The sequence below is a fragment of the Tachypleus tridentatus genome, chromosome 3, assembly GCF_004210375.1.
Source record: "Tachypleus tridentatus isolate NWPU-2018 chromosome 3, ASM421037v1, whole genome shotgun sequence".
Lineage (NCBI taxonomy): Eukaryota > Metazoa > Arthropoda > Merostomata > Xiphosura > Limulidae > Tachypleus > Tachypleus tridentatus.
In genome coordinates this window covers 65,774,711-65,786,274 of record NC_134827.1, presented here as the reverse complement: position 1 = coordinate 65,786,274, position 11,564 = coordinate 65,774,711, and positions in this window count along the sequence as shown.

Sequence of the window (11,564 nt, the reverse complement as noted above, 5' to 3'; positions counted from 1 at the left end):
TACAGTTCATATACAGGACAATGTGGGAAACTATAATACAGTTCATATACAGGACAATGTGGGAAACTATCATACAGTTCATATACAGGACAATGTGGGAAACTATCATACAGTTCATATACAGGACAATGTGGGAAACTATAATACAGTTCATATACAGGACAATGTGGGAAACTATAATACAGTTCATATACAGGACAATGTGGAAACTATAATACAGTTCATATACAGGACAATGTGGGAAACTATCATACAGTTCATATACAGGACAATGTGGGAAACTATAATACAGTTCATATACAGGACAATGTGGGAAACTATAATACAGTTCATATACAGTTCTATATACAGTTCATATACAGGACAATGTGGGAAACTATAATACAGTTCATATACAGGACAATGTGGGAAACTATAATACAGTTCATATACAGGACAATGTGGGAAACTATAATACAGTTCATATACAGGACAATGTGGGAAACTATACATACAGTTCATATACAGGACAATGTGGGAAACTATAATACAGTTCATATACAGGACAATGTGGGAAACTATAATACAGTTCATATACAGGACAATGTGGGAAACTATCATACAGTTCATATACAGGACAATGTGGACAATGTGGAAACTATAATACAGTTCATATACAGGACAATGTGGGAAACTATAATACAGTTCATATACAGGACAATGTGGGAAACTATCATACAGTTCATATACAGGACAATGTGGGAAACTATCATACAGTTCATATACAGGACAATGTGGGAAACTATCATACAGTTCATATACAGGACAATGTGGGAAACTATAATACAGTTCATATACAGGACAATGTGGGAAACTATCATACAGTTCATATACAGGACAATGTGGGAAACTATCATACAGTTCATATACAGGACAATGTGGGAAACTATAATACAGTTCATATACAGGACAATGTGGGAAACTATAATACAGTTCATATACAGGACAATGTGGGAAACTATCATACAGTTCATATACAGGACAATGTGGGAAACTATCATACTATCATATACAGTTCATATACAGGACAATGTGGGAAACTATCATACAGTTCATATACAGGACAATGTGGGAAACTATCATACAGTTCATATACAGGACAATGTGGGAAACTATCATACAGTTCATATACAGGACAATGTTTGAAACTATAATACAGTTCATATACAGGACAATGTGGGAAACTATCATACAGTTCATATACAGGACAATGTGGGAAACTATCATACAGTTCATACAGTTCATATACAGGACAATGTTTGAAACTATATACAGTTCATATACAGGACAATGTGGGTTCAAACTGTGGGAAACTATCATACAGTTCATATACAGGACAATGTGGGAAACTATAATACAGTTCATATACAGGACAATGTGGGAAACTATATACAGTTCATATACAGGACAATGTGGGAAACTATATACAGTTCATATACAGGACAATGTGGGAAACTATCATACAGTTCATATACAGGACAATGTGGGAAACTATCATACAGTTCATATACAGGACAATGTGGGAAACTATCATACAGTTCATATACAGGACAATGTGGGAAACTATAATACAGTTCATATACAGGACAATGTGGGAAACTATAATACAGTTCATATACAGGACAATGTGGGAAACTATAATACAGTTCATATACAGGACAATGTGGGAAACTATAATACAGTTCATATACAGGACAATGTGGGAAACTATAATACAGTTCATATACAGGACAATGTGGGAAACTATAATACAGTTCATATACAGGACAATGTGGGAAACTATCATACAGTTCATATACAGGACAATGTGGGAAACTATAATACAGTTCATATACAGGACAATGTGGGAAACTATCATACAGTTCATATACAGGACAATGTGGGAAACTATAATACAGTTCATATACAGGACAATGTGGAAACTATCATACAGTTCATATACAGGACAATGTGGGAAACTATAATACAGTTCATATACAGGACAATGTGGAAACTATAATACAGTTCATATACAGGACAATGTGGGAAACTATAATACAGTTCATATACAGGACAATGTGGGAAACTATCATACAGTTCATATACAGGACAATGTGGGAAACTATCATACAGTTCATATACAGGACAATGTGGGAAACTATCATACAGTTCATATACAGGACAATGTGGGAAACTATCATACAGTTCATATACAGGACAATGTGGGAAACTATCATACAGTTCATATACAGGACAATGTGGGAAACTATCATACAGTTCATATACAGGACAATGTGGAAACTATATACAGTTCATATACAGGACAATGTTCATATACAGGACAATGAAACTATCATACAGTTCATATACAGGACAATGTGGGAAACTATCATACAGTTCATATACAGGACAATGTGGGAAACTATAATACAGTTCATATACAGGACAATGTGGGAAACTATCATACAGTTCATATACAGGACAATGTGGGAAACTATCATACAGTTCATATACAGGACAATGTGGGAAACTATCATACAGTTCATATACAGGACAATGTGGGAAACTATCATACAGTTCATATACAGGACAATGTGGAAACTATCATACAGTTCATATACAGGACAATGTGAGAAACTATAATACAGTTCATATACAGGACAATGTGGGAAACTATCATACAGTTCATATACAGGACAATGTTTGAAACTATCATACAGTTCATATACAGGACAATGTTCTATATACAGTTCACAGGACAATGTCTATATACAGTTCATATACAGGACAATGTGGGAAACTATCATATAGTTCATATACAGGACAATAAGGTAAACTATCATACAGTTCATATACAAAACAATGTGGGAAACTATCATACAGTTCATATACAGGACAATATGGGAAACTATCATACAGTTCATATACAGGACAATGTTTGAAACTATCATACAGTTCATATACAGGACAATGTGGGAAACTATCATACAGTTCATATACAGGACAATGTGGGAAACTATCATACAGTTCATATACAGGACAATGTTTGAAACTATCATACAGTTCATATACAGGACAATGTGGGAAACTATAATACAGTTCATATACAGGACAATGTGGGAAACTATAATACAGTTCATATACAGGACAATGTGGGAAACTATCATACAGTTCATATACAGGACAATGTGGGAAACTATCATACAGTTCATATACAGGACAATGTGGAAACTATAATACAGTTCATATACAGGACAATGTGGAAACTATCATACAGTTCATATACAGGACAATGTGGGAAACTATAATACAGTTCATATACAGGACAATGTGGGAAACTATATACAGTTCATATACAGGACAATGTGGGAAATGTATATCATACAGTTCATATACAGGACAATGTGGGAAACTATAATACAGTTCATATACAGGACAATGTGGGAAACTATCATACAGTTCATATACAGGACAATGTTTGAAACTATCATATATACAGGACAATGTGGGAAACTATAATACAGTTCATATACAGGACAATGTTTGAAACTATCATACAGTTCATATACAGGAAACTATCATACAGTTCATATACAGGACAATGTGGGAAACTATAATACAGTTCATATACAGGACAATGTGGGAAACTATAATACAGTTCATATACAGGACAATGTGGGAAACTATAATACAGTTCATATACAGGACAATGTGGGAAACTATCATACAGTTCATATACAGGACAATGTGGGAACTATCTACAGTTCATATACAGGACAATTCATATACAGTTCATATACAGGACAATGTGGGAAACTATCATACAGTTCATATACAGGACAATGTGGGAAACTATCATACAGTTCATATACAGGACAATGTGTTCATATACAGGAAACTATCATACAGTTCATATACAGGACAATGTTTGAAACTATCATACAGTTCATATACAGGACAATGTGGGAAACTATCATACAGTTCATATACAGGACAATGTGGGAAACTATCATACAGTTCATATACAGGACAATGTGGGAAACTATCATACAGTTCATATACAGGACAATGTGAGAAACTATCATACAGTTCATATACAGGACAATGTGGGAAACTATAATACAGTTCATATACAGGACAATGTGGGAAACTATAATACAGTTCATATACAGGACAATGTTTGAAACTATAATACAGTTCATATACAGGACAATGTGGAAACTATAATACAGTTCATATACAGGACAATGTGGGAAACTATAATACAGTTCATATACAGGACAATGTGGGAAACTATCATACAGTTCATATACAGGACAATGTGGGAAACTATAATACAGTTCATATACAGGACAATGTGGGAAACTATCATACAGTTCATATACAGGACAATGTGGGAAACTATAATACAGTTCATATACAGGACAATGTGGGAAACTATAATACAGTTCATATACAGGACAATGTGGGAAACTATCATACAGTTCATATACAGGACAATGTGGGAAACTATAATACAGTTCATATACAGGACAATGTATATCATACAGTTCATATACAGGACAATGTGGGAAACTATCATACAGTTCATATACAGGACAATGTGGGAAACTATCATACAGTTCATATACAGGACAATGTGGAAACTATAATACAGTTCATATACAGGACAATGTGGAAACTATCATACAGTTCATATACAGGACAATGTGGGAAACTATAGTTCATACAGTTCATATACAGGACAATGTGGGAAACTATCATACAGTTCATATACAGGACAATGTGGGAAACTATCATACAGTTCATATACAGGACAATGTGGGAAACTATCATACAGTTCATATACAGGACAATGTGGGAAACTATCATACAGTTCATATACAGGACAATGTGGGAAACTATCATACAGTTCATATACAGGACAATGTGGGAAACTATATACATATACAGGACAATGTGGGAAACTATCATACAGTTCATATACAGGACAATGTGGGAAACTATCATACAGTTCATATACAGGACAATGTTCATATACAGGACAATGTGGGAAACTATCATACAGTTCATATACAGGACAATGTGGGAAACTATAATACAGTTCATATACAGGACAATGTGGGAAACTATCATACAGTTCATATACAGGACAATGTGGGAAACTATAATACAGTTCATATACAGGACAATGTGGGAAACTATATACAGTTCATATACAGGACAATGTGGGAAACTATCATACAGTTCATATACAGGACAATGTGGGAAACTATCATAGTTCATATACAGGACAATGTGGGAAACTATCATACAGTTCATATACAGGACAATGTGGGAAACTATACATACAGTTCATATACAGGACAATGTGGGAAACTATCATACAGTTCATATACAGGACAATGTTTGAAACTATAATACAGTTCATATACAGGACAATGTGGGAAACTATAATACAGTTCATATACAGGACAATGTGGGAAACTATACATACAGTTCATATACAGGACAATGTGGGACTATCATACAGTTCATATACAGGACAATGTGGGAAACTATAATACAGTTCATATACAGGACAATGTGGAAACTATATCATACAGTTCATATACAGTTCAGTTCATATACAGGACAATGTGGGAAACTATCATACAGTTCATATACAGGACAATGTGGAAACTATCATACAGTTCATATACAGGACAATGTGGGAAACTATAATACAGTTCATATACAGGACAATGTGGGAAACTATAATACAGTTCATATACAGGACAATGTGGGAAACTATCATACAGTTCATATACAGGACAATGTGGGAAACTATCATACAGTTCATATACAGGACAATGTGGGAAACTATCATACAGTTCATATACAGGACAATGTGGAAACTATCATACAGTTCATATACAGGACAATGTGGGAAACTATCATACAGTTCATATACAGGACAATGTGGGAAACTATCATACAGTTCATATACAGGACAATGTGGGAAACTATCATACAGTTCATATACAGGACAATGTGGGAAACTATCATACAGTTCATATACAGGACAATGTGGGAAACTATCATACAGTTCATATACAGGACAATGTGGGAAACTATCATACAGTTCATATACAGGACAATGTGGGAACTATCATACAGTTCATATACAGGACAATGTGGGAAACTATCATACAGTTCATATACAGGACAATGTGGGAAACTATAATACAGTTCATATACAGGACAATGTGGGAAACTATAATACAGTTCATATACAGGACAATGTGGAAACTATCATACAGTTCATATACAGGACAATGTGGAAACTATCATACAGTTCATATACAGGAAATGTGGGAAACTATCATACAGTTCATATACAGGACAATGTTTGAAACTATAATACAGTTCATATACAGGACAATGTGGGAAACTATCATACAGTTCATATACAGGACAATGTGGGAAACTATCATACAGTTCATATACAGGACAATGTGGGAAACTATAATACAGTTCATATACAGGACAATGTGGGAAACTATAATACAGTTCATATACAGGACAATGTGGGAAACTATAATACAGTTCATATACAGGACAATGTGGGAAACTATAATACAGTTCATATACAGGACAATGTGGGAAACTATAATACAGTTCATATACAGGACAATGTGGGAAACTATAATACAGTTCATATACAGGACAATGTGGGAAACTATCATACAGTTCATATACAGGACAATGTGGGAAACTATAATACAGTTCATATACAGGACAATGTGGGAAACTATAATACAGTTCATATACAGGACAATGTGGGAAACTATAATACAGTTCATATACAGGACAATGTGGGAAACTATAATACAGTTCATATACAGGACAATGTGGGTTCATATACAGGACAATGTGGGAAACTATCATACAGTTCATATACAGGACAATGTGGGAAACTATCATACAGTTCATATACAGGACAATGTGGGAAACTATCATACAGTTCATATACAGGACAATGTGGGAAACTATAATACAGTTCATATACAGGACAATGTGGGAACTATCATACAGTTCATATACAGGACAATGTGGGAAACTATCATACAGTTCATATACAGGACAATGTGGGAAACTATCATACAGTTCATATACAGGACAATGTGGAAACTATCATACAGTTCATATACAGGACAATGTGGGAAACTATCATACAGTTCATATACAGGACAATGTGGGAAACTATAATACAGTTCATATACAGGACAATATGGGAAACTATAATACAGTTCATATACAGGACAATGTGGGAAACTATAATACAGTTCATATACAGGACAATGTGGAAACTATAATACAGTTCATATACAGGACAATGTGGGAAACTATCATACAGTTCATATACAGGACAATGTGGGAAACTATCATACAGTTCATATACAGGACAATGTGGGAAACTATCATACAGTTCATATACAGGACAATGTGGGAAACTATAATACAGTTCATATACAGGACAATGTGGGAAACTATAATACAGTTCATATACAGGACAATGTGGTTCATATACAGGAAACTATCATACAGTTCATATACAGGACAATGTGGGAAACTATCATACAGTTCATATACAGGACAATGTGGGAAACTATCATACAGTTCATATACAGGACAATGTGGGAAACTATATATACAGTTCATATACAGGACAATGTGGGAAACTATCATACAGTTCATATACAGGACAATGTGGGAAACTATCATACAGTTCATATACAGGACAATGTGGGAAACTTCATATACATAAACTAGTTCATATACAGGACAATGTGGGAAACTATCATACAGTTCATATACAGGACAATGTGGGAAACTATCATACAGTTCATATACAGGACAATGTGGGAAACTATCATACAGTTCATATACAGGACAATGTTTGAAACTATAGTACAGTTCATATACAGGACAATGTGGGAAACTATAATACAGTTCATATACAGGACAATGTGGGAAACTATCATACAGTTCATATACAGGACAATGTGGGAAACTATAATACAGTTCATATACAGGACAATGTGGGAAACTATAATACAGTTCATATACAGGACAATGTGGGAAACTATCATACAGTTCATATACAGGACAATGTGGGAAACTATAATACAGTTCATATACAGGACAATGTGGAAACTATCATACAGTTCATATACAGGACAATGTGGGAAACTATCATACAGTTCATATACAGGACAATGTGGGAAACTATATCATACAGTTCATATACAGGACAATGTGGGAAACTATCATACAGTTCATATACAGGACAATGTGGGAAACTATCATACAGTTCATATACAGGACAATGTTGGAAACTATCATACAGTTCATATACAGGACAATGTGGGAAACTATAATACAGTTCATATACAGGACAATGTTTGAAACTATAATACAGTTCATATACAGGACAATGTGGGAAACTATCATACAGTTCATATACAGGACAATGTGGGAAACTATAATACAGTTCATATACAGGACAATGTGGGAAACTATTCATACAGTTCATATACAGGACAATGTGGAAACTATCATACAGTTCATATACAGGACAATGTGGAAAACTATCATACAGTTCATATACAGGACAATGTGGGAAACTATCATACAGTTCATATACAGGACAATGTGGGAAACTATAATACAGTTCATATACAGGACAATGTATAATACAGGGAAACTATATATACAGTTCATATACAGGACAATGTGGGAAACTATAATACAGTTCATATACAGGACAATGTGGGAAACTATCATACAGTTCATATACAGGACAATGTGGGAAACTATCATACAGTTCATATACAGGACAATGTGGGAAACTATATACAGTTCATATACAGGACAATGTGGGAAACTATCATACAGTTCATATACAGGACAATGTGGGAAACTATAATACAGTTCATATACAGGACAATGTGGAAACTATAATACAGTTCATATACAGGACAATGTGGGAAACTATCATACAGTTCATATACAGGACAATGTGGGAAACTATCATACAGTTCATATACAGGACAATGTGGGAAACTATAATACAGTTCATATACAGGACAATGTGGGAAACTGTCATACAGTTCATATACAGGACAATGTGGGAAAATATAATACAGTTCATATACAGGACAATGTGGGAAACTATAATACAGTTCATATACAGGACAATATGGGAAACTATAATACAGTTCATATACAGGACAATATGGGAAACTATAATACAGTTCATATACAGGACAATATGGGAAACTATAATACAGTTCATATATAGGACAATATGGGAAACTATTATACAGTTCATATACAGGACAATATGGGAAAATATCATACAGTTCATATACAGGACATTGTGGGGAACTGTCATACAGTTCATATACAGGACAATGTGGGAAACTATAATACAGTTCATATACAGGACAATGTGGGGAAACTATCATACAGTTCATATACAGGACAATGTGGGAAACTATCATACAGTTCATATACAGGACAATGTTGGAAACTATCATACAGTTCAGTTCATATACAGGACAATGTTTGAAACTATATACAGTTCATATACAGGACAATGTGGGAAACTATAATACAGTTCATATACAGGACAATGTGGGAAACTATCATACAGTTCATATACAGGACAATGTGGGAAACTATCATACAGTTCATATACAGGACAATGTGGGAAACTATCATACAGTTCATATACAGGACAATGTGGGAAACTATCATACAGTTCATATACAGGACAATGTGGGAAACTATCATACAGTTCATATACAGGACAATGTGGGAAACTATCATACAGTTCATATACAGGACAATGTGGGAAACTATAATACAGTTCATATACAGGACAATGTGGGAAACTATAATACAGTTCATATACAGGACAATGTGGGAAACTATAATACAGTTCATATACAGGACAATGTGGGAAACTATAATACAGTTCATATACAGGACAATGTGGGAAACTATCATACAGTTCATATACAGGACAATGTGGGAAACTATCATACAGTTCATATACAGGACAATGTGGGAAACTATCATACAGTTCATATACAGGACAATGTGGGAAACTATAATACAGTTCATATACAGGACAATATGGGAAACTATAATACAGTTCATATACAGGACAATGTGGGAAACTATAATACAGTTCATATACAGGACAATGTGGGAAACTATCATACAGTTCATATACAGGACAATGTACAGTTCATATACAGGAAACTATAATACAGTTCATATACAGGACAATGTGGAAACTATCATACAGAAACTATAATACAGTTCATATACAGGACAATGTGGGAAACTATCATACAGTTCATATACAGGACAATGTTGGAAACTATCATACAGTTCATATACAGGACAATGTTCATATAAACTATCATACAGTTCATATACAGGACAATGTGGAAACTACTATATATACAGTTCATATACAGGACAATGTGGGAAACTATCATACAGTTCATATACAGGACAATGTGGGAAACTATAATACAGTTCATATACAGGACAATGTGGAAACTATCATACAGTTCATATACAGGACAATGTGGGAAACTATCATACAGTTCATATACAGGACAATGTGGGAAACTATCATACAGTTCATATACAGGACAATGTGGGAAACTATCATACAGTTCATATACAGGACAATGTGGGAAACTATCATACAGTTCATATACAGGACAATGTGGGAAACTATCATACAGTTCATATACAGGACAATGTGGGAAACTATCATACAGTTCATATACAGGACAATGTTTGAAACTATCATACAGTTCATATACAGGACAATGTGGGAAACTATAATACAGTTCATATACAGGACAATGTTTGAAACTATAATACAGTTCATATACAGGACAATGTGGGAAACTATAATACAGTTCATATACAGGACAATGTGGGAAACTATAATACAGTTCATATACAGGACAATGTGGGAAACTATAATACAGTTCATATACAGGACAATGTTTGAAACTATAATACAGTTCATATACAGGACAATGTTTGAAACTATAATACAGTTCATATACAGGACAATGTGGGAAACTATCATACAGTTCATATACAGGACAATGTGGGAAACTATCATACAGTTCATATACAGGACAATGTTTGAAACTATAATACAGTTCATATACAGGACAATGTGGGAAACTATAATACAGTTCATATACAGGACAATGTGGGAAACTATTATACAGTTCATATACAGGACAATGTGGGAAACTATTATACAGTTCATATACAGGACAATGTGGGAAACTATAATACAGTTCATATACAGGACAATGTGGGAAACTATAATACAGTTCATATACAGGACAATGTGGGAAACTATAATACAGTTCATATACAGGACAATGTGGGAAACTATCATACAGTTCATATACAGGACAATGTGGGAAACTATAATACAGTTCATATACAGGACA